The following is a 22,073-nucleotide window of genomic DNA, read 5'->3' on the forward strand; positions in this document are numbered from 1 at the left end:
TCCATATCCACACTTGCTTAGGTCATGTGACTAGCCACAGGCTACAGACCACTCTGGGTGGTTTGTCAAGGCGCTGTTTTAATGCTGGGTCACTTTATATGATCTGCTAGTGTCATTTGATTATGCTTCACAGCTCCTTCCCCCAAGGTAAGTATTGAATGGAGCATGTGACCATTTTGCAATCCATCCATCCTTGAGTAGGCTGGTAAATGCACTTTGGTGTTGCTCATTTGCCTTTACATCAGGGGGCACTGTATGCACTGAGGATTGAACCCGCAACCTTTTGACGACTAGATGCTTCCCTACCCAGCCTGTTAATATGCTGCCCAGAGAAAGAGAAGAGCTTGTATCTCATGATGGGGATAGGCCCCCGCCTGTGAAGGCCCTATTGTCAGCAGCACCACAATAAACAAGCAAGCCATTCTCAGAATGCTGCCTATGAGCGTGCTTATGCGGCACGAAAGCAAGCGTGCTGATTTTAATTGTAATTAGAGGGAGAAAATTGGTGTAGGGACTGAGCCAGTCATATGAAGCAAATGGCTATTTTGTCTCTGTGTCTGTCGGTGCATATGGATATTTGTCTATGTGTGTCTTTGCAAGCGCAGTCATGGGTTTTCGTAAATCTTTTGATGTGAATAGTGCAGCTGACACGACCCGACACTTCATGGAATGGCTCTTTGAAAGCTAGTGGTCCAAGGCCGTAATTGTAGCATGTTTAGTCATACCATTAATACACTAGTTACTGTGGAAGCGCTCCAGAGGGGTTTATTCTACCTTTATTTAACTGCTGCTTCATTAGAATGACTCACATCCTGGCATTTCAGTGCGTCTGTGTCATCTCACTGTCATCTCGTTCACTTTAAATGCACTGCAAGCTCAGCCGCTCAATGAGGCTTTCAGCAGCGTTTTTTTCCCACTACACCAAGGCTTTCAGACGGCTAGTATGTGAATGCTTTCAGAAATATTGGACGGGACCAATTATATTGCTTTCCTTGAAGAATAAAAATCAACTTACTTGCTTACTTTTATTGTAGAATTTCCACTGAATATGCTTGTAAACAGAGTAATAACCTTGGAAGTTTCACCAGGAAACAAAAGAATATTATTCTCACCCATGCCACTGACAAAGCCTGATCCCACCAGAACACCCCCACTCCCACCCACCCACCCCCATTTGCATCAGTCAAACGATACATGCCTAATTACCGGTTTTAAGCTCTCCACTTCCTCTGAAAGGCTCCATATTAGAAACCAAATCTTATAATTAACCCATCCTCTCACATGAAAGTAATGGCAGTGCCCTGCCTTGTCAGAGGCCCGTGTTGACAGTTCTATCATCTCAGCCCAGCCCTCCACAGCACTGCCTTCCCAAATATCACAGTGTTTTTAAAAAGAAAGAGGAGCTGGCTAATGGACTGCTGTATTGGACAGGGTTAACACTTCAGCCTACCAGTGGAGAGGAGTGAAGAGATCGACCTTGTAGGTTTTGCTAGTTTTGTTGTCTGAAGTGTCCACCAAAATGGATAGGAAAGGCTTCTTGTGTGGCTCTGTGGTGTCCCTCCACATCTGCAATTGAATCGCTCAGACTAAGAATCATTTAAGTCTGTTTTATATTTTCAGATGACTGACATGTTCAAAACTTATCTTAAGCTAATGCATTTGACTGTACTGTGAATTCATGGTTAAAGAAAGTAGAGGATGTGTACTTTCAGATGCTACTGAGTGCTGACTGACTATATAACTGCTGGTATGTTATCTTTTGAAAAATGTTCATGTACTGGACTTTGTCTGAAGGCATCCATTGTTCAGTCATTTGCAATGTGTATAAGAGACTTTTAAGTAGGTATGTACAGACACACTTTTGAAATTGACAATACCTCAACTTTAAGTTTCAGCTGATATCGAATGCTTATTGAATCTGTTGTTGAACATTTTAGACTTAGACCATACATATATGGCATGGAGGCAAGACCAACTGTGATATACCGTAAAGCTTCCAATAAAGACCAGGTCTTAAATAGTTGCTGGATTTCATAATAGACAGGGAGTGTTGTGTGTATGCGTAAATAAAAGCTGAAAAAAATACGGCGTAATTATGAAAAAGGAGACTAAATTAATACAATATTTATGTCTTAAAATATAATTAAGATGACTCAAGTGTCACAAAATATATTATTGCCAAAAGGAAACGTTGCATGTAGTGGAACACACTGACATGTTTATCTTGTTGCCATGGATACAGGTACAGCATTCAGCATTGCACCAATTTGTTAGTTCACTTTTTTGGCTTTTGCAGTTTTTGTTTGATTCTGTTTTGATGCATTGATGCTTTGTTTGCAAGCCTGCGTAGGGACAGGCTATTATTAGACGACGGCCATTATTGGATGTTTTACGATAACAATTTAGAGACCAGACATCCTTCTGTGTGTGTAAAATGCTGACAATCAGTGTCTGATTGAACCTGTTACACATTGCTCTCAGTGTTGTATTTGAATATTGGAAAAAACTTGTACTGAAACTTTATTTGTAGCATGCAGTCAAAGATGTCTGATGCCAGTATTGGTGCATCATTAATTTTTTGCGAGAGGTGATTTCTTTGAGGCTTAAACCACACTTGGCTGGAAGTTTGGCTTGCCTTCACATCAGTGCCACTGCTGACTGATCTGGGGGAGTTTCGGGAGTGGATTAGTGCTGCTGAGGGAACTTGTTGACATCAGATGGCATGGGAACTTTGAGTCCACACACAGGGCTCAACGAAAAAGCTCAACCAAGCCTGCGTTGGGCACGTAGAGAGGAGGAAAAACAAACAAACTAAGCCCAAAGCAAGTATCCCCACAGTTGGCATGTTCCCATAGACATGTGGTGGAGAGAGTGGATGGATACAAGAGCATTCTGGTTATCAGTGAAGGGAAATTATCAGTGTTATCTTTGGTAATGGGCAAAGAATATGTTCGACATGTGTAACACTTAAAAATGAATGTTATTTTTAAATAAATTCAGCAATGTTTAATTCAGATGTGTTTACTATGATAATTCTTTAGTGTATTAAGACTTGCACAAATGTGTTTGAATATGGTTTCAGATATTTTAACCAGTTGTGGTGCGCTTGACTTGTCCTCCCAGAAAACTTCACCATAGCGCACGAAAGAAGTAGACACCACTCTCGAAAAATTGACACAAATAATGCCCTCCTCATCTTTGTTTCAAGTATTTAAAATTCATTCAATTACTTGTTTGCCCGGGCCTGCTCCTCAAGTGTAGTTTGGTAATGGATGTTCTTGTAAACATGACACTTGGTAAAAGAAAAACACAAATCACAGAGCCCACTATTACGGATGATAGTCATAATCATAATGACAGTGCAATCCACTCGGCATCAGATGGCTAGGTAATCCCACAGCAAACTCCTGCTAAAACCTGAGTGAGTGAGTATTATTACAGATAATCCCCTTTCCTGGTTTATGTGACATCAGTGCTGCAGAACGCAAACCACACACACACACACACACACACACACACACACACACACACACACACACACACACACACACACACATACACACACCCATACACCACTGTAATCACACATTGATTGCATTTTAGCTATTGTCTCAATTTCAACAGCTACAAAGAGTGCACTACAAGGCAGATGGCTGCTGCATATATAGGCTGTTTCAGCTTATTGGTATAGTGCTGCTGGCTAAATGCTATCAAAGGACTAAGTCGTGTTTTTTGATCATCAGCTGAAGGCGTGGTCCAGTGTTTTGACTTATGGTTGTTTGACATTTTGTTTCCTAGTGCAGCAGCATTGATATAAAATAGTCAGTGCCTGTAATTGAGAAAAGGTTTTAAGAGATTATAAGAGTTTTTCCGAACTGGAAGCTGTAGCACTGTAAAAATGTTAATGTGTTATGACAACAATAGTTCAACATCTGCTCTTTCTTGGTAATTAAACAAGACTGTGAGAAGTGTACTGTTGACACTGTTTAAAATGTGATTTCTATGACTTAAGTAATCTGAATCAAATCCATACAGCAGTGTTGCAGGACTCCCATCTGGACTCTGTGCCCCCATTAAGTCCTGTTCACCCTGAGGATACAGGGACATGCAGTTCAGTTATTGTGTTTTTTATGATTCTGGCATTTTGGCTTTATTAGATAGTGCACATTGTCTAATAAATGGAGTGAGGCGGGAAAGACGGGACAGAGAGGGGATGACATGCCTGGTTGCCTGTGGGGTTTGTTTCTACTGGACTGTGAGTAGGTTTCAACAGGATTTCTGCATTCCATCTATTTTTATGAAAAGCAGTGAGCACTTCACATGATCTGAGCCGGGAGATTGTTGTACCCCACTCTGCACTCACCAGTGACTTAGCCTAGTCACTAAGCATTGGACTTGGATTTGATCAAGATACTGTATATTAATGAACTTGACAGATATCGTATTTGAAGTTTTTGAACATTGAACATTCAGTCATTCAGCCCCTACACTTACTACTGAACCATCAAGAGTTCACTCAGTCTGTAAACACACACAAACTCTTACAAACCTGTCAAATGGTTCTTGCAAATGATTCTTAGTTTTTCTCAACTTATATGCAGTTGGTAGAGTTTACTTCACCAGGACAATCCATAATTTGCCACTTATACTGTCACTTGCAAAAAAACTATACTGCACTCACTTTCAAATACTTTACTGTGATTATTATGTAAACTCTTTGACACTCATTTTATCTGACAAACTCCACTCATCTGGCAATTAAGTAGGCTAAAACAAACCATTAAAAGTCTGCAAATACTGGCCTGATACGCACGCACACACACACACACACACACACACACACATGCACAGTGCAGCAGCAGAGAGTCAAACGCTGGGACTGAGGCTGCCATGCTCCTCCCTGCTTGCCTTTTAAACAAGCAAAGAAACCCCGCCCGCTCCCAAAACTCTCCTAGCACCCAAGTCCAGGATCTCTGCCAAGAACAGCCTTACGCTAAACATTCACTGTGCCGGGGAAGAGAAAGCAAACTCTGGGAAGGTACAGGATTGACGTCAGAGAGAGCCACATGTAAGAAATTCCTGCCTAATTACTGGGAATGTGCTGGCTTATTGTATAAAAAAAATAAAAAAAAGAGAGGAAAAAATGTTCCGGTTCACATCCATCGTTCCAAAGGTAGCTCTTTGTTTTATAGGTTGTAGTTTGGCTACCTTTCAGCCTCCTCTTCCTCCTCTCCATTCTTCCTCCCCAGCCATCCCTATTTCTTCCTCCTCCTCTTCCTCCTCCTCCTCCTCCTCCTCCTCCTCCTCCTCCTCCTCCTCCTCCCCTATTTTCTCTCCTTCCCCTCCACTCCCAATTTCTCCCTCCTCCTCTTCAACCCTCCCTGCTTCTCCTCCTCCTCCTTTCCTCTTCCACTCCATACTCGCAAAACAGCTTTGTGGTAGACAATTTGAAATTGGCGACGGACACAGAGCTACTCCCACTTCTTCGACTGTTTTTTTTTTCCTTGTATGCAAAGGCTGATGTGTTTGGATTTTTTTTTGCTGACCCACCGGTCTCAGTGCTGCACCTGTCATCCTACACCACCTTCTAGGAATGTGTGAGCAGTTCCTGACTGTTATAATATCAGCCTTGTTTCCACAACAGGGTGAAGCAGGGCCCAGCTAGGCTTACTCCTTACTGTTGGCCCTCAGTTTTCCACAAAACAATATTTATGTGATTCCTTATGACTCAGTGATAACAGATATTATATATCAGCTTTGTTTAAACAAAAAAAGAGTGCTTTTGATAATATTATAAACAATTAATGTTGGCTCCAACTTCGGCAAGACCCCTCGTCGCTGATATTTTTAAAAGGGGCTGCTGCTGATAGGGTTTATTACATATTTTAGGTATTTGGATGACCGTCTTATCCAGAGAGACTTACAACAAGCACAGCAGTTGAAGGTGTAATTCTTATATAGAACACCAACGTTACAAGCAACCAATAGCAAGGAGGGCAAGGGTTAGGCCAGTATTTTGCCTTATAAGTAGAACAGCTATTGTAAGCAACATGTGCACTCCACCCCCTGTAAATCAAATAACCTTATTCATGTACATACTGAAATAGAGAAAATTAAAGAAAAATAAGAAGTGGGGTTATCCACGACGGAAATACTGTTGGGGAAGACTTCTTAAGGCAGAACAACAAATAAAATCAGAGTGAAGCGGAGGGGAAATACAGTTGCATGGTTAAATATAGTTGCCGAAGCAGGCATTCCCCCACAATCCCCACAATCAACTCCACACAATCCCAAATCAGTCAAGATAGCGACGGAGCTGAAAGTGGAACAGGGCGACTCCAAAATCAGTCTTCGCCTCAGAAATGTAGTGCTTTTAATGGTAGGGGAAGGTGGGGTGGGGCGGGTGTAGAGAGTTGATTTAGGAGAAAAGAGTGTGATGGTGAGGTGTAGGGGGGGCACACACACACACATATACACACACACACACACACACACACACACACACACACTCACTCACACAGGGAGGATTTGTGCTGAAAACGGAGACAGGAGGGAACCCGGGGATTTGCGGAGGCTCCCATATCGGCTGGAGGAATGCCTTTGAAGCTTTTTTTTTTTTCCCCTCTGGATGCATTTTATTAGCGGTCGAGAGCTAGTGATCGAACAGGTTCTGGCAGACAGGAAAGAGAGACATGTTGGCAGAGGAGGAGAAGGAGGACCTCAGCTGTTGAACTGCTAGGATGTTAGCAGCCCTCCTCAGTTAATACAGGCAGTCTGGGTGTCAGCGCCCATTAGGATGGTCAGAGACAGGAGGCTGATGTTCGGCCACCATTATCCACGAAGAAGAAATGATGCGCTTAAAATTTGTGCTGCTGACCATGTAATGTGATTTACTGGAATTCATGTTTTTTTTTATGTATTTATTGTCTGAGGTATTACTGCAGAAACTGGAGGTAACAACTAAACATGAGTCTTGGATTTTTTCTGAGGCTGTAGAGGATTTGTCTGCATTTATAAAAACAGACCTGTATTTTGAGTTATGACGGGCTAAGAAAGTTCTAAAAAGGTTATTTTTCCATCTACAAGTCAAAGTCTTAAAGAGCATAGATGAATGTGCCAAATATTTTCTTTGGTCAAATAAAACCTGGTTTCTATCTTATTATATCTAAACTTATTAAAACACAAGCTTTCAGTTAAGAATAGAGCCAACTTAATCTGCAGGGTCTTGTAGATCTGCGCTCCGACAGTCCGGCTTTATTATGCAGTCTCATCAGGATGACTGACCTGGAATAAGGAGAGGGATCAGACCGATATGGGGTTTTGGGTTGAAGCTGCTGATAGCAAATATTCTGTAGATTATTTAAATTTGACCACGTTAATGCCAAAAATGAGAAAGATTCAATGTTTCCTCCCTGAATTTATTCTTTGCAGGGTGGAAAAGCCCCTGAAACATCTTTTAGACCATCAGTGAACACAAAAAGTCTCCATTAAATCCCATGCTAATGAAATTCTTAGGTTGTTAGCTAGCAGCTCCTTAAGGTAGGGTTTTTATTTTTTTTTATTTAGCCTTTATTTTACCAGGAAGTCCCATTGAGATTCAAATACAAACATAGTAAAATGTACAATAAAAAAAGATGGAAAAAAAAAGACAAAGACAATTTAGATCAGAAGCACACATCTTGCACGAGACTGTGGATAATTAGTTTGAACTGATTTAGGGGAATAAACTGGTCAAGCTGGGGCTTTGACTGGAGATTATTCCAGGACCAAGGTGCAAAATAATCAAATGCCTTTTCACCAAAAACAGTTCTGATTCTGGGAACTTTAAGAAGAATGCAGGTACTGTGATCTTAGACTATATAGGCATCGGTGGATATTTGGAGAGTGGTCAAATATGAGGGCAGTTTACCAATAATAGCGGGGTGAGTAAAGTTTCAATGTAGGTTTTACTGACTGCCACTCCTGAAGCTGGTTGAGTAAAATCATCCTGTATTCACCTCCAACATATCAGCGGTGGGCAGTGACTGGACAGTTTTTGTTGAAAGGACAATATCGGCCCAATATATCGGCAAACCAATATATCAGTCGAGCCCGAGGTCCCGACCCTGACAGCCCGACTAGCAGCAGCAGCCCCACAGTGCCTTGGGCTTGTCTACGCTGCTGCCAGTTGTTTGGGTTCTGCCACTCGACTGGGCACGACACATAACGAGCTATTCTTGGAAGATGTGGAGTGTGTGTGCACGCGTGTCGTACTACCCACCCCCCCAACCCTCTAACCCCCCCACTCCTGCCAAGAGCACCTGAGGCTGTGGGTCACTGGGACAACCCCCCCATCCCCTCCACACTTACTTAAATCCCTTCATGTCCGTCCCAGCCAAACCACCCCCACAACCCCCCTCCCTGTCATCCCAAGTGTCTCAGTTTGTTTGCTTTATCTCTATATTTCAATCCCTCTCTCTAGCTGTCTCTCTCTCTTTCGCTCTCTCTCCATCTCCTCCTTTCTCTGTCAAATTTCTCCAAGTGCGGTTCTCTGGCAGCCAGCAGTTATTTGGTGGTTGGTTGTTTTTCCTCACAGGGGAAACATTGATTTTTACAACATAACAGCTCCTTTATTGCAGTTGCTTTATTGCCAAAAGCAGACCCCACTATCAGCAGAGTTGATGGACTTCTGAAATTGACCTTGTCGACTTCTTTCTGGAATGGGTGTGAGTGAGTGTGTGTGTGTGTGTGTGTGTGTGTGTGTGTGTGTATGAGCAAGCAGGTGTTTTTATCAGAGCTTTCGTCAATTCACTTTCACTCTGTTCAAAGTACAAATTGAAACCACAGTTGACTTAATGATAGTCTGCATTTTAAATTCCTTTAGGTTAGCTATAAGAACTTTGTAAGAAAATCCACTTTGTGAATTGAAATTGAATGAATCTACATGCTGCTGCTGCATTGGCCAGGCTTTTGGTGACAGTCTTGGATAGATCAAACCGGCACCGCGCCATTGTGCCCCCTTTTGGGGGAAAGAAGACGATCGTCCATATTGAAGAGTACTGTCCGTATGCGAGTTGGTCAGCTTTGAGACCACACCACATTGTTTAAACAGACTGGAAAACATGATGAAAAGTTGCTGTGTTGTGGATTGCACCTCCAGCAAGTGTAAAAAATCCTGATCTCCGGTTCTCAGAGACATTAGCGGTTTACTGCTAGCTCGCCATCTAACTATTGAGTGGGTGGCTGCTTGGACAGTGGAGTCACTCATTCAAGTCAACAGCATAGGTAAACAGGACTGCCATCAAAGCCAAAACAATGACACATTCAGTCATTTACTTTTACTGTCCTGGTGATTGGATCAAGTAGGTGTATGTGTTGGGATATAATGTCTGGCCACTGAGATGAGTCATTGATCCACTTTTAAAGAGAGAGAGACTGAGGGGGCGTGAAGGCTGAACAGTTAATCTAAATAACCTTCATTTTCCAGATATTGCGGACGCTCAAATTCAAGCAGGGTCACGCAATAATCTAAAGACATGTCTTTCCTAATTTACTTAATTTAGTGAACAATTACCTAAACAGGCTGATCACACTCTAATGAAAACATGTAAAAACACATTTAGACCAATACAGATTTCCACTTTGTACCCCCCTAGTAGAGGTGGAGTCGTATGTGCCGGTCTGATCTATAGTCGGTTTGTGGTGGTTTTGTTTTTTTTGTTGAACAGGGGGGTTAAAGAACACAACCTACATGAACTAAAGTAAGGGTCGTGGAGCCCATTCTGAAGCTCTAATACAAGGAAAACGCACTTGGAACAAGTGAGGATGACACACACACACACACACACACACACACACACACACACAGTGGACGCATCGTGTATTATCATTGTTATCTTGCCATCTGTAATGAGTCATACGTTTCAAAAGAAATCATTACTGGCAAATGTGTGTATTTTTATAACTGTTTGCGTGTGCGCTCGTGTGTGTGTGTGTGTGTGTGTGTGTGTGTGTGTGTGTGTGTGTGTGTGTGTCTTGGAGGCTGTTGAAGCAGGTCATTGCCGTGTGTGGCTGCCAAGCGACTTGTTCACCCAATGAACAGAGGAGGTGAGTCACACTTCCTGTTTGCCTCACAGAGGTGAGCCCATACACATGTGATTCACTGGACACACACACACACACACACACACACACACACACACACACACACACACACACAGGCATCATAGAAATGCCACAATTAGGTAAATCACCTATAGAATGCACGGAGATGTGAATAATGAGCCTTTCTGATCTATTCATATCTGTGTATAATATTTAAAAAAAATATTATAAAGAGTTTTCTACTGGGAAACGTTGAAAGGTAGCTGCTCTTACAGCTTGCATTTACACACACCTGTAGACACACACATGCACAAACATGCACGCGTATTGCTTTCACCTTGTCCACACACACACACTGCTGGCTGTGACACACACTTCGCTGAGTATCAACATGATTGGACATGTTGGGAATCACACCCGTATTCCAGGCATCCAACCACGAACGGCGAACACAGCTCTTGTGAAAACAGGCTGTAAGACAGACAGGAGGTATATTTAACTCCAGTGGTTACAGCCTGGATGGTGGTTTGCCTTGTCCAATCTCTCTCTCGCACATCCACGCTTGTTTCTGAGGGGAAAAACGCAAAGAAAAGCGCAAGCGAGAGTAATTCGGGACAGAGAGACAGAGCAACAGAGGGACACACACAGTCAGCGTAGTTGAGATATCAGCGCTCATTGTCCTACCTTTAGAAGATGAAGCCATTTGCTGCCATTCGTTCTTTTGCAGTATGAAAAACAATTTCCGCAGACTTTCTCAGTGCGTTGTGGTGACTCAGTGGCTGGAAGGCGTACCATGTAACTGCGACGTCCCGGGTTTGAATCCAGCCTGGGACATTAGTTGCATGTCACCCCCCTCTCTCTACTGTCTCTCTCAAAATGGTCAGCTTGCTAATAAAGCATAAATGTCCTAGAAATCTTAAAATATAGCCTCAAGTGGTCCGAGCCCATGGGCCAAACACACTCAGATGCCTGAGAAATCGCAATTTGCAAAATTGCCAATTTGAAGTCACAGCAACATTATGGAGCATGATCAATTGTGATCTGACGTGATTGATTGCTCTGGCATTAAGTTTTTAGGTTTGCGCATTTTTGCTGTCAACTTCATTAGTGTGTCTTGGCCAAAACATGACATGTATCAAAATTCTCTGGAGTAGCCATGATGTAGGCAGTTGAAATATGGTGTGTGTAAAATTTGGTGCAGATTGAGTCAACTTTGCAGGAGTGCTTGGACCCCTAAAAATAGTGTCTTCCTCTCTGCAGGAGCACAGCCTGGAGGCACAGAGAGAGAGTGTACTTAATGTGTATATCACACATGCATATGCGTGTATTACTATATTTGTGAGGACTCATTCCCTAACCAGTAACTTTAATCTACCATGTAATGTCCATATGTGCAGCGCTCTGACAGACAGAGGGGCCCTTCTCTCTACCCAGTGACCCCTCCACTCTTCTGCAGATGCCTCCGTCTCTGTCTTACTGGGTACGATACACATTCAAGTGTCTCTGCAGCCAAAAACCAGACAGAGACACACAGAGACACTGAGCTACACACACACACACACACACACACACACACACACACACACACACACACAGCACCCTTCTCAGGTATCAGGGGGATCTCCTGTCTCCCTATGGAGCTAGCTCCTGTTGCCTGCCTGCTGCCAGACCACATGGCCACTAGCCTCTTTCTGAACAGTCCTCTGTGTGTATTTGTGTGTATGTGTGTGTGAAAGTGAGTGTATATGGGGTACCAATGTTGATGTGTGGATGGATGTTTGCATACTGGATGCATACTGTACACACAGACACAAACATATAATACATACAAACACACCTAAGTCTGAGATCATTTAGGGGCCAAGATGCCTTGCCCCTTGCCTATTACACACACACACACACACAGAGAAACACACACAGACACACAGACAGACTTAAAAAGGCCCGGCAGTAAAAGTACAGTCAAAGGGTGTGGTTTATCTTCTAGGTTTAGAATGCCCAGAGGAAGTGTTAAGTAGTTGGTAAACATGGCCGCAACATCAACAAGCGGTTTTAGCAAGGCAGTGGTGAGAGGTTATGGAGGGATTCAGCCCAGCGCACAGACTCTGGCTCATAGTCACACTCGAATAAAGCACCAAGAAATGGAAGAAGGTAAAAAACTGCCAAATCTCCTGTTCTATAAACATTCATTTCATAAACACTGCAAACCAGGAAGTCTTGCTGTCAGCCGTTCCTGCTGAAATTATCTGATTGAGATGCTGGCATTTAAACCAAAATGTCACTGGACAGATTTCATGTGTGATGTAATTTATGTGTGTGTGTGTGTGTGTGTGTGTGTGTGTGTGTGTTTAAAAACAAAAACAAAAAAAGTACTCAGCCTCCAACATTAGCTTCGCTGGTGCATTTTCCCCAGTTTAAAGCAATAATTGTAAATTATTTGAGTATAGCCCTGTCCAAAAATGAAATATTACCTCGGTTTAGTTTGCTACTTTTCTACATTCATTTGAAGCATGATTTTTAGACCAAACTTTCAAAATGCATATTTGAATGGTGGTAACTGTGACCGGCATTGATGGCTTATCTTTTCATGAACTCTCTGAGAGGGCTGTGCACTAAAACATGAAACTGTTCTACCAAAGCGAACCATCTCCTATCTTCTAACTGCTGACCCTTGGCATAGTGACTTGGCAGTGTTTGTGGCAGGTAGACTGGCTCCTATTTAGAAGGCAGCAGGGCATCATTTCCAGCCTGGCACCTGCCAGTGGTGTGGAGGTACAAGGGCACACAGAATGGGCTCCAGGCTCCAGGCTCCAGTAGGTTAGTGCGACTGGTACCATATGAATAGTTTATTTCAAAAGATGAGATTGGATGAAACTTTAATGATCCCCATGGGGAAAATGAGTATATATATATATATATATATATATATATATATATATATATATATATATATATATATCCATTTGGAAGGATATCTTTAATTCATGTTCATTATTTAATATCTGTTTAAATAGAGAGGATCCAGTGTGTAAAAATGTTAGCATTTTGTCAACGAAGGACTGAAGTTGCATTAGCCTTTAAAGAGTACCATAGTTTGTTTAAATTTTTTGCTATCAATCATTTTTGTAACAGTCAAATGATGGATATCTCATTTTGGAATGAAACTCGTCGTTTTTTGGCTTCCCAGCAGGTTGTCTTGTGGTTTAGAGTGGCGGTGACAGGTTGGCATGGCTGGCACTCTCTCAGACTGGCATGGTGTTTGGTTGGAGCAGAAGGGCAGTTTTGGTGGAGCCTCTACAGACAGGATGGCATAGTTGGCAGAGGGGCTGGGGCATTGGCAAAGCTCTGAGGCTGGTAGTGAGGGCTCCGAATACAGCAGACTGAGTTGTAGTGGACTAGACAGGTTGGCATGGCTGGCACACTGTTGTGGTGATTGGCGGTCAGGTTGAGGTAAAGGCAGCCTGGGGCAGGGCGACTGGGCACTTTAACAGTCTAGCAGGGGGAAGGGTGATGTGTGTTTGTGTACGCGCAAATGTGTATGTGCTGTCTATGTACAGGTGTATATATGAGCGTGTGTGTGCGTTATTGCGTCTCGGAGCAAAGTTGATGGGCTCTCCTCACCACTGTACACCGGGTGTGTACTCACTGAAGCAGGCACGCCCGCTTCCTGCCAGTCTACATGCCAACTTGTCCTCTTGCCAGACGCGGTTAACTTGGCACTGCCCCTCTTCCTTTTCCATGTGGCGAACACGTATGTCTATCCACAAGGAAGTCTGTCGACACATATAGGCTTTTTCAGATGGGATATGACACACATATGTAGAAGAGTAAATCTCTCTCCCACTTGGGGCTGGAGGCATGCGTGCACCATGTCCTGGCCTATATGTATTTTTATGTGCCATATGTGTGCTCCTACATGTCGCTGGGGGAATTGTCCATACTTAACTGTTGCTTAAGGCAACGCATATGGCACAGGTCATATAGGTCATTACATTATCTGTCCAGGGGCTGAGTCCCCTTTGGCTGTACGTTAGCATGCTGAATGTAACAGTGTTCTCCATACTAACCATTCTACATTTTCTGCTGGTATGTAGACCATGACAGTTTAATGCAGCAATAATGCCCCATAGGTCATTCTTTACTGTGATTATTTATATAATGGTAATGTGGCTACATATGATGCACAGCAGTGTTTTCTTCAAAAGAGTTAAAAAACATGCGAAAACAAAAAAGTACACTTAGCTAGTGTAGCAACAAACATTTTTGGTGAAATACGGCATGATGGAATGCAAAGAGACAGTGCAAAACATGCAACAGACTCCATGCAACAGACTCCATGCAACAGACTCCATGCAACAGACTCAATGCAACAGACTCCATGCAACAGACTCCATGCAACAGACTCCATGCTATCTCAAGTGTCCACTTCTTTTCATTTAACCTGGCAGCGCTAAAGCTTGGACTACAGCATGAGCTGTAAGAGGTAGTGAACCTAACAGGTCTTCCATCTCTGTCTCATCCCTCTTGAACTTTATCTGTCGGTAGTTCTATAATAGCAGATGGTGGTTGTGTTGCGGAGAGGACAACTACTCAATACAACTCTTTTAGACAATAGAGGCCTAGCATGGACAGGAAAGTAGATGGATAAGTGCCTTGTTTGGACTGGACAGAAGCGCTCTGGAGGCAAGTGTGTGGTTACATACACACACACACACACACGCAGACACATTCAGACACAGTGTGTAGTCAAAAGTGGACTGTACATACAGGCAGCCTGTCCATTGTGGCTGGCCTTGGAAGACAGTGAATTGTGAGCCAGGCAGGGTAAATTAGACCAGTGGTTGGCTAAAAGACTGCATACTAGTGTTTTTAGAAGCTATCCATCCTGGAACCTCTATTCTATTCAATATGGGTCTTACGCAGTACTCTCTGTGGGGTGCAGTGGTAAAATAGTTGTCAAATTTAAGGGAGCAGATAGGGCTGCACACTCTAATACTTGTAATTCAATGGACTGGTAGATTTTGAGCCATATACTTAAATATAGTCCTCCTATCAGTGTTCTACTTTGATGTAATAGCATAGATGCATACATGCCTTGCCTATACAAGTCTCTCTCTTTTTTTTCTCTCCCTCTCTTTTCCTCTCTTCCTGCATATCTGTTTGTTTTGGTTTCCATGGCGATTGCCTCTCATCCGTGTGTGTTGAGGCAGAGAGCCCTTGGTCTGTCTTCCTCCCCAGGCGTCAAAGGTCAAAGTCTGCTCACTCCATGAGAAGACGACGTAGAAACCAGCCTGGTTTCCATGGGGTTCATTTCCTATACGAGCACACACACACACACACACACACACACACGCACAGACAAATACACACACTTCCCTATACTTATGCATGCATGGACACACACACACACACACACACACAAAACTCAATTTCTCTTTATCTCCTCTCTCTCTCTCTCTCTCACTCTCACTCTCACTCTCTCTCTCTCACTCTCTCTCTCTCTGCTTATCTCTCACTCCACTCTCTCTAGTCATCACCTATATCGACACACTCCATAGGTTATGGAGGCCAGTGGTTTCCAAAGTGTGGTCCAGGGGCATCTATGTGTCCACAAGAAGTGTTTTAAGGAGTCCTAAGAGCAAAAAGCAAAAAAGAGAAAGTGATGGTTGTCATTAACAGAGGGAAACTGTGCAAGGAGCTCACAGTCACACTACACTTGCACTTAGCACTCCCGTGTGTGTGTGTGTGTGTGTGTGTGTGTGTATGTGTGTGTGTGTGTTTGTGTGTGTGTGAGACTGCTCGGCCCTTCTCTGGCCCATCAGGCTCTGGTGTCGTCTTTCTGCCATCTGCCACTGCCACCCCACTGACGTGTGCGCACACACACACACACACACACACACACACACACACGTACACACACAGACATACATACACACATCCAGCCTTCTTAAAATCCTCCGTCAAAACAAACCCCAGTTGTTTAGTCTTTCTTCTCCTCTCCCTTTAGACTTTAAGGCTTCCTCTCCTTCCCTCCACCATCCACAGATAAACATGTGTGTTGTTGTTTTTTGTTTGTTTATTTGGGGTTTTTTTTTTTCTGGTGTGGTGTTGGAGTTTTGTATGTTTGCGTTTGCTCAGTATCGAAACACAAACAAAGGAAGCAGGTTTTGCCTATGTAAGAGTATGCGTGTGGTGTGTGCTCGTGTGTGCGATATGAATATTTAATTCGGTCCCGCCCTCTGTCATGTATTAATCATGTAGCAGTCTGCTTGGGCTGAAAATAGCGCCCAGCAACCCAGAAAAACAAAGGCCCCAGTAGTTGTGAGTGTGTCATGTGCCGGTGCTCGTTCATGTGTGACACAGCACATGGTCTCCCCTCTCCCTCTCTCTGCTCCTGCCTTTTTTTTTTTTTTCCTTGCACACTCCTTTTCTCTCGGCCTTCCTCATGTCTGTCTCTAGTGGTCCAGTGATGATGATGATGCATGTGGCCGTGCCTACTCTTCGAACTCAAAAGTTTTTCAATTTCAATACAAATCTGTCGCTGTCCGCAGAAAATAATTGGATTTAGATTTTCAAGGCCCTCTGGCTGTCAATAAACTGCCAAGACAGCAGCAGCATGGTCACAAAATTTGTCAAATTGCATCCGCTTTAAATGTTGAGACTGAGGAATCCGTTCGTTTCGACTGCAATGGCAGGAGTCGGAGTAGATTTCAGGAATTGCAGAGTCGTGCATCGCTATCCAATACAGTCTTATGATGTGCTGCTTCCTAGTATGCAGGCTTTGCTAGATTGTGATAAACGGCAGTAAATCATCCTTATTGGAGACAGAAGGGCCTCTTGAGATGGGGAAAAATGGCCACTAAACTCAACTATTTTTCCTCAAGTCATTTCGGCTTTTTATTAGACAGCACACAGTGAAAAATGACAGGAAAGATGGGAGAAAGAGAGAGGATGACATGCAGCAATGATGGATTTGAATCTGGGCCAGATTCAAATGTTGCAAGTATATTGTGGTATGCACTTCAATCTGCTGAGCAACCAGGATGTATTTCATAGGGTCATCTCTTTACCCATATAATGTTAATATTTGGGCAGCCTGTCCAGGTAAACTGGAAAAACTTAGATTTAATGTCAAGCACTGGAAGCATTTTAGTGAAATACAGCGACCATAATTCATTGCACCTATGACACGGTGCACAGTAGTGATCACATTCGATGCTGCTTGACTCACACTGTGTCTGCACTGACACAAACTGAGTGGGGGCAAAGTTTGAAACATTGTTTACATGATATGTTGAGGAGGTCCGCTTCACGAAAATAGTATGATTGTCTCTACCCCTGTCCCAACTGACAGCCTTTGGGAAACACTGCTGAGCTCAGACTGTTAGCAGCCACATCACCAGGCTAAAATCCATTGAATCCTGATTTGATCTAGCTGACTGCAGGTTGAAGCACAAACAGTGTGGCAGGGTTGCATAGTGAGCAGGGAGGACCAGGGTTCAAGCCAGCAAGCATCCGACCTGCTGATTTCCTTTCGCAGATCAATAAAGAATCATATCATTATTATTAAATGGTGTTGCTGTAATGGGTGTAACATATAACACAAGCAAATTATTGTCTGCTGACTGGCAACTTCACCTACAAGTTCAGGTGTGGCCAACTTTTCCCTTAGACTATCTCCTGAGAAACACTCTTATATCTATCTGCCTGATAACAGGCTGCTTACATCTCGATCCACCAGGCTAATTATTGGCTTTCTGTTTGTGTGTGTGTGTGTGTGTGTGTGTGAGAGACATGTCATACCTAGGTCAGATACAGCTGGGGATACAGCACATGATATCACTTTTTTGTAAAGTCTAATACTAGCTCCAGGGGCCAGATTGTGCCCCCTTCAGAGCTTCAGTCAATAAATCAGATTGGAGTTTACACATGTGGAAATATGCCTCGGGCTTATCTCTAGTGATGTGAAACAAAATGTGGTCAAACAAAATACAAAAACAAAAATCCATGATTGAACAGCAAGACATAAAAACAGTTCCAGCTGAGATTATTTTTAAAAAAGTGTCGCAGTTTTATAGAGGAGAGGTGGAGATTTGTGGGTTTAACAAAACAAGATAGTGGTGTTAAATAGTTCTTAAATACATTGATTGTGGCAACAATTTAAAGGAACAGGAGAGGAGTGGGGATGGTTACATAAGGATAGGAGAGGTGTGTGTGTGTGTGTGTGTGTGTGTGTGTGTGTGTGTGTGTGTGCCCTACCAGGCTATTTATAGACAGGTGCTCCCTGAATTGAGCTACTGTCTGTTCCTGTTACCACTGTAATTATCATCTGCAACACGTGCTGCTCTGTGTGTGTGTGTGTGCACACATACGTGCACAAACATGAGACACGGGCCTGTGTTTGTTTAAGCAAAGGCAGCACATGTAATGAGTTAACGCTCGCTCTGCGTCGATGTTTGCATTACTTTCTGTATCTGTCTCACTCTCTCTCCTTCATTCTCTCTCTTGCTGCAGTGACTGGATATCATATTACCGTAGTCATACCTCTTGTTGTCTTTTTCTTGCTCACTTTTACTTACTTACACACACACACACACACACACTCCCTCTCTTCCTTTCTCACTCTCAGCTGGTTTCTCACTCCTCCCTCTAGCCTCGGTGTGCCCATTTCCCTCTCCTCTTCTTCTTAACGTCTGTTTACTTGGAGCTGTAGACTGGTTTTTAGGTATTCTGAGGCTAGCTAGTAGATTAGTTTGGTGTCATACTGAGGACCGTATGTGAAACAGACTCTTCCTGCTCTCTGACAGGTGGCCTGACCAGCAAGGAGCAGCCTCTGGAACTTCTTAAACCAGCTGCACTCAACCACCTTCGAACTGGTAGGACCGCTGTGTGTGTGTGTGTGTGTGTGTGTGTGTGTGAGAGAGGGCTCTGTTGTGGGTTGTCAGCCGTTTCAAGCATATCTCGGGGCTACCAACTGGGAAGGACACGTCACTGTTCACTGAGCTACATGGACGGACGGACTGTCTGACTGACTGACTGACTGACTGATCAAGTGCAAGTGAATTGATAATGTCAAAATTGGTGACATTTTCATATAAATCTATCACCAATTGATATACTACAATACTGATTCAACCTATACCCAGTTCATTTGCTTCTAAACATCCAGTAGCAGGTTGGTCTAGGCTCCTGTAGGCTACTGTAGGCGCCACCTACAGAAACTCCAAGTTCAACAACAGAAAATCCAAGAAATCACATCACAGTGACTTGTGCAGAGCAGAAACACCACAGCAATGACCCCCTTATCACAAAATCTGTTATATTATCCGTTTTCCCCCATTTTATAGATATTTAACATCTTTCATCTTTTGCTGTACTCTATTGTATCTTTGTAAGACCGTTGTTCCTTTCTTGCCCTTTGTGTTCATTCATTTATTTATTTATGTATTTTTAACTGAGCCGCTTAAAGCTGAGGGCAAATTTCCTTTTTTAATCCAAAGAACAATAAAGTTGAATCTTGAATCTCCTACATGTGGACAAAACAGAATATGTATTTAGTTTGCTTTGATTTTTACACACATTCTGTTTCTGCCTGGTATTGGCCTCATATACCAGGACTGATGCATCCCTACTCGGAGACTTCATAAATAGTCTTGGTTAACTTTGAACTGTGTTTGATGGAGTAATGTCTTTGGGTTTACTGATGAGTAATGCACTAAGTGTGATTACCGACCATCACTGCTGACCTGTGATTTGGTGGCATCACGGTTGCTGCACCTGGCTTTAGAAAACACTCTGTCTGCCAGTGTTTGTATGTGTGAGAAAGCTTGTTATGCACTCATGAGCGTGTAATCATTTCCACAAGCTGATGTCACACGCCGTTTTTAGTACCTGCCAATCTTTTCCTCGGCGGCTTACTCCTTGAGAACTTCTCCGTGTCAGTGCACTCGCGCGTGTTCGAGCGAGTGCGTGTGAACAGAGAGGTGTCGATCGAGCTTCGCGCTCTTGTTGACAGGAACGTGGGAAGTTCACGCCGCACCAGCATGTCGTCAGCCCACCAGCGGCATGTTAGTCCCATGTGGCGGGAGGAAACGCTGACGCGGCGGTGATGTCACCAATACGGTTGCCAAGACCTGGAGCCCGTGGTCTGTTAATAGCATGTTTCATGGCCTTACAGCAACACATGAGTGCATATACACACACACACACACACCCACACACACACCCACACTGACATACACACACACCACGCATACAAGCATATGTATACACGTATACCATCTTGTCTCATGCTAATATAAGCTAAATGGTTTGATGCAAAGCGATGGGCATCTTGCTTTGTCTTGTGTTTGTATCTTTCCTTGTAATCCATGAACAACAGGCGGCACACACTATGAACGTAAGTGTAAACTTCTCTTGTTTATTTACATGATGATGTACAAGTTTCACACCGCTCGGGACGTTTCGGCACCTGCCTTCCTCCGGGTGTTGGTGTGTTTGGTTCAGTCATACAATAGCAGGGTTTAAATACCTTCTCCAAACAAAGAAACACTAATTGATCTCAATCATCTCATTAGTACAATTCACATAAATAAATAGTGAGTGCTGTCCGTTGTTCATGGATTATTTCTTTCTAGGGATTCAGCACCCTACATAGCATATACAAAAAGAGACTGAAATTGGTTTCATCGAGTTGAACACACTCCTCTACATTGGATATCTTTCCTTGTAGAAACTAGTGCAGTGCCCGTTCGCCCCGCTGCTGCACAGAGCGCTGTTCGCCCCGCCCCGCCACTGCACAGACGCTGTTCGCCCCGCCCCGCCGCTGCACAGAGCGCTGTTCGCCCCGCCCCGCCACTGCACAGACGCTGTTCGCCCCGCCCCGCCGCTGCACAGAGCGCTGTTCGCCCCGCCCCGCCGCTGCACAGAGCGCTGTTCGCCCCGCCCCACCGCTGCACAGAGCGCCGTTCGCTTGTTTATTCAAAGTTTATTAATATTGAACGTGTCGCGTGTCCAAATCCGACACTGCACGTCCTTGGGTCCCCAGCAATACACCCGCCAAGTGTGAAGTCGATCGGACGAACGGTTCTCGAGATATGCGAAGGACACACAGACAGATTCCTTGCTTTATAGTATGATGAAGAAAGCAAATGGAGGAAGGCTTTTATTGCTCCCCTCTCTCTTCCCTCTCATCCGTTCTTCCTCCCTCCCTCTCTCTCTCTCCCACACCTTCTTCTCTCTTTCCATTGATCTGTCTGTTTTATGGGTGATATAAAATGAACAGAAATGGAAAGAACAGCACACACACACACACACTGGGGATGTTCCTGAATCCAAATACCATATTCGACATATTTCTCACTGAACTCGGAAGAGAAGTGGGCGGGGTTTGTTTGTATTTCTTAGTCAGTCTGTCACATACGCACGGAGCTGCAACAAAGAGAGAGTGTTGCTTGCTTGTTCATAATTATGCTTTTTGTTTGCTGCGGGAATATTGTATTTGTTTTGATTACTAATTTAGCATTGCTAAGGCCAGTTTTTCTCTGTTTCTTGTCCCGGCGGCTCTGCTCCTCTCCTCTGCTCTGCTGATAGACTTTAAGAGAGAAGTTGGCTTGACTGGGAGTGAATCAAGACTCCCTGTTCTCCGAGTCTGTTTATAAAAGCCTATGTTTAGGTTACATAACATCTAGGTGGCTGTTGAAAAAGCTGCATTTAACAAAAAAAATGTGTTGTTTTTATACTTTACTTTATACTTTTTATACATTTTTATTGATAAATCATCGTAAAGCCATAAGTTTAATGTAATAGCAATGGTAATGATTACAAGGGGGGAAAAGCTAAGAATTTGGGGGATTTTTAAACCACACCCACTTCCGTTTTAAGCCCCACCCACCTTCAGATTTTTACAAATACAGATAATTTGGTTGGTTGAGCAAATGCTTATTATTTTTATTTATCATCATTATTATTACAGATATTACAGAAAAAAT

General features: G+C 43.4%; 2 protein-coding genes across 2 annotated transcripts in view; one reads left to right on the forward strand and one right to left on the reverse strand.

Annotated features, from left to right (window-relative positions):
- Positions 1 to 22,073, reverse strand: part of traf3ip1 (TNF receptor-associated factor 3 interacting protein 1) — a 328,730-nt gene that overhangs the window by 117,866 nt on the left and 188,791 nt on the right. The gene's annotated exons all lie outside the window — the stretch shown is intronic.
- Positions 18,895 to 22,073, forward strand: part of hdac4 (histone deacetylase 4) — an 89,416-nt gene continuing 86,237 nt past the window's right edge. The window contains exon 1 of the mRNA XM_078285954.1: positions 18,895 to 18,959. The gene's annotated coding sequence lies outside the window, so the exon portion shown is untranslated. The remainder of the gene's footprint in view (positions 18,960 to 22,073) is intronic.

This window comes from Centroberyx gerrardi, chromosome 10 (genome assembly GCF_048128805.1).
Source record: "Centroberyx gerrardi isolate f3 chromosome 10, fCenGer3.hap1.cur.20231027, whole genome shotgun sequence".
NCBI classification, from domain to species: Eukaryota; Metazoa; Chordata; class Actinopteri; order Beryciformes; family Berycidae; genus Centroberyx; species Centroberyx gerrardi.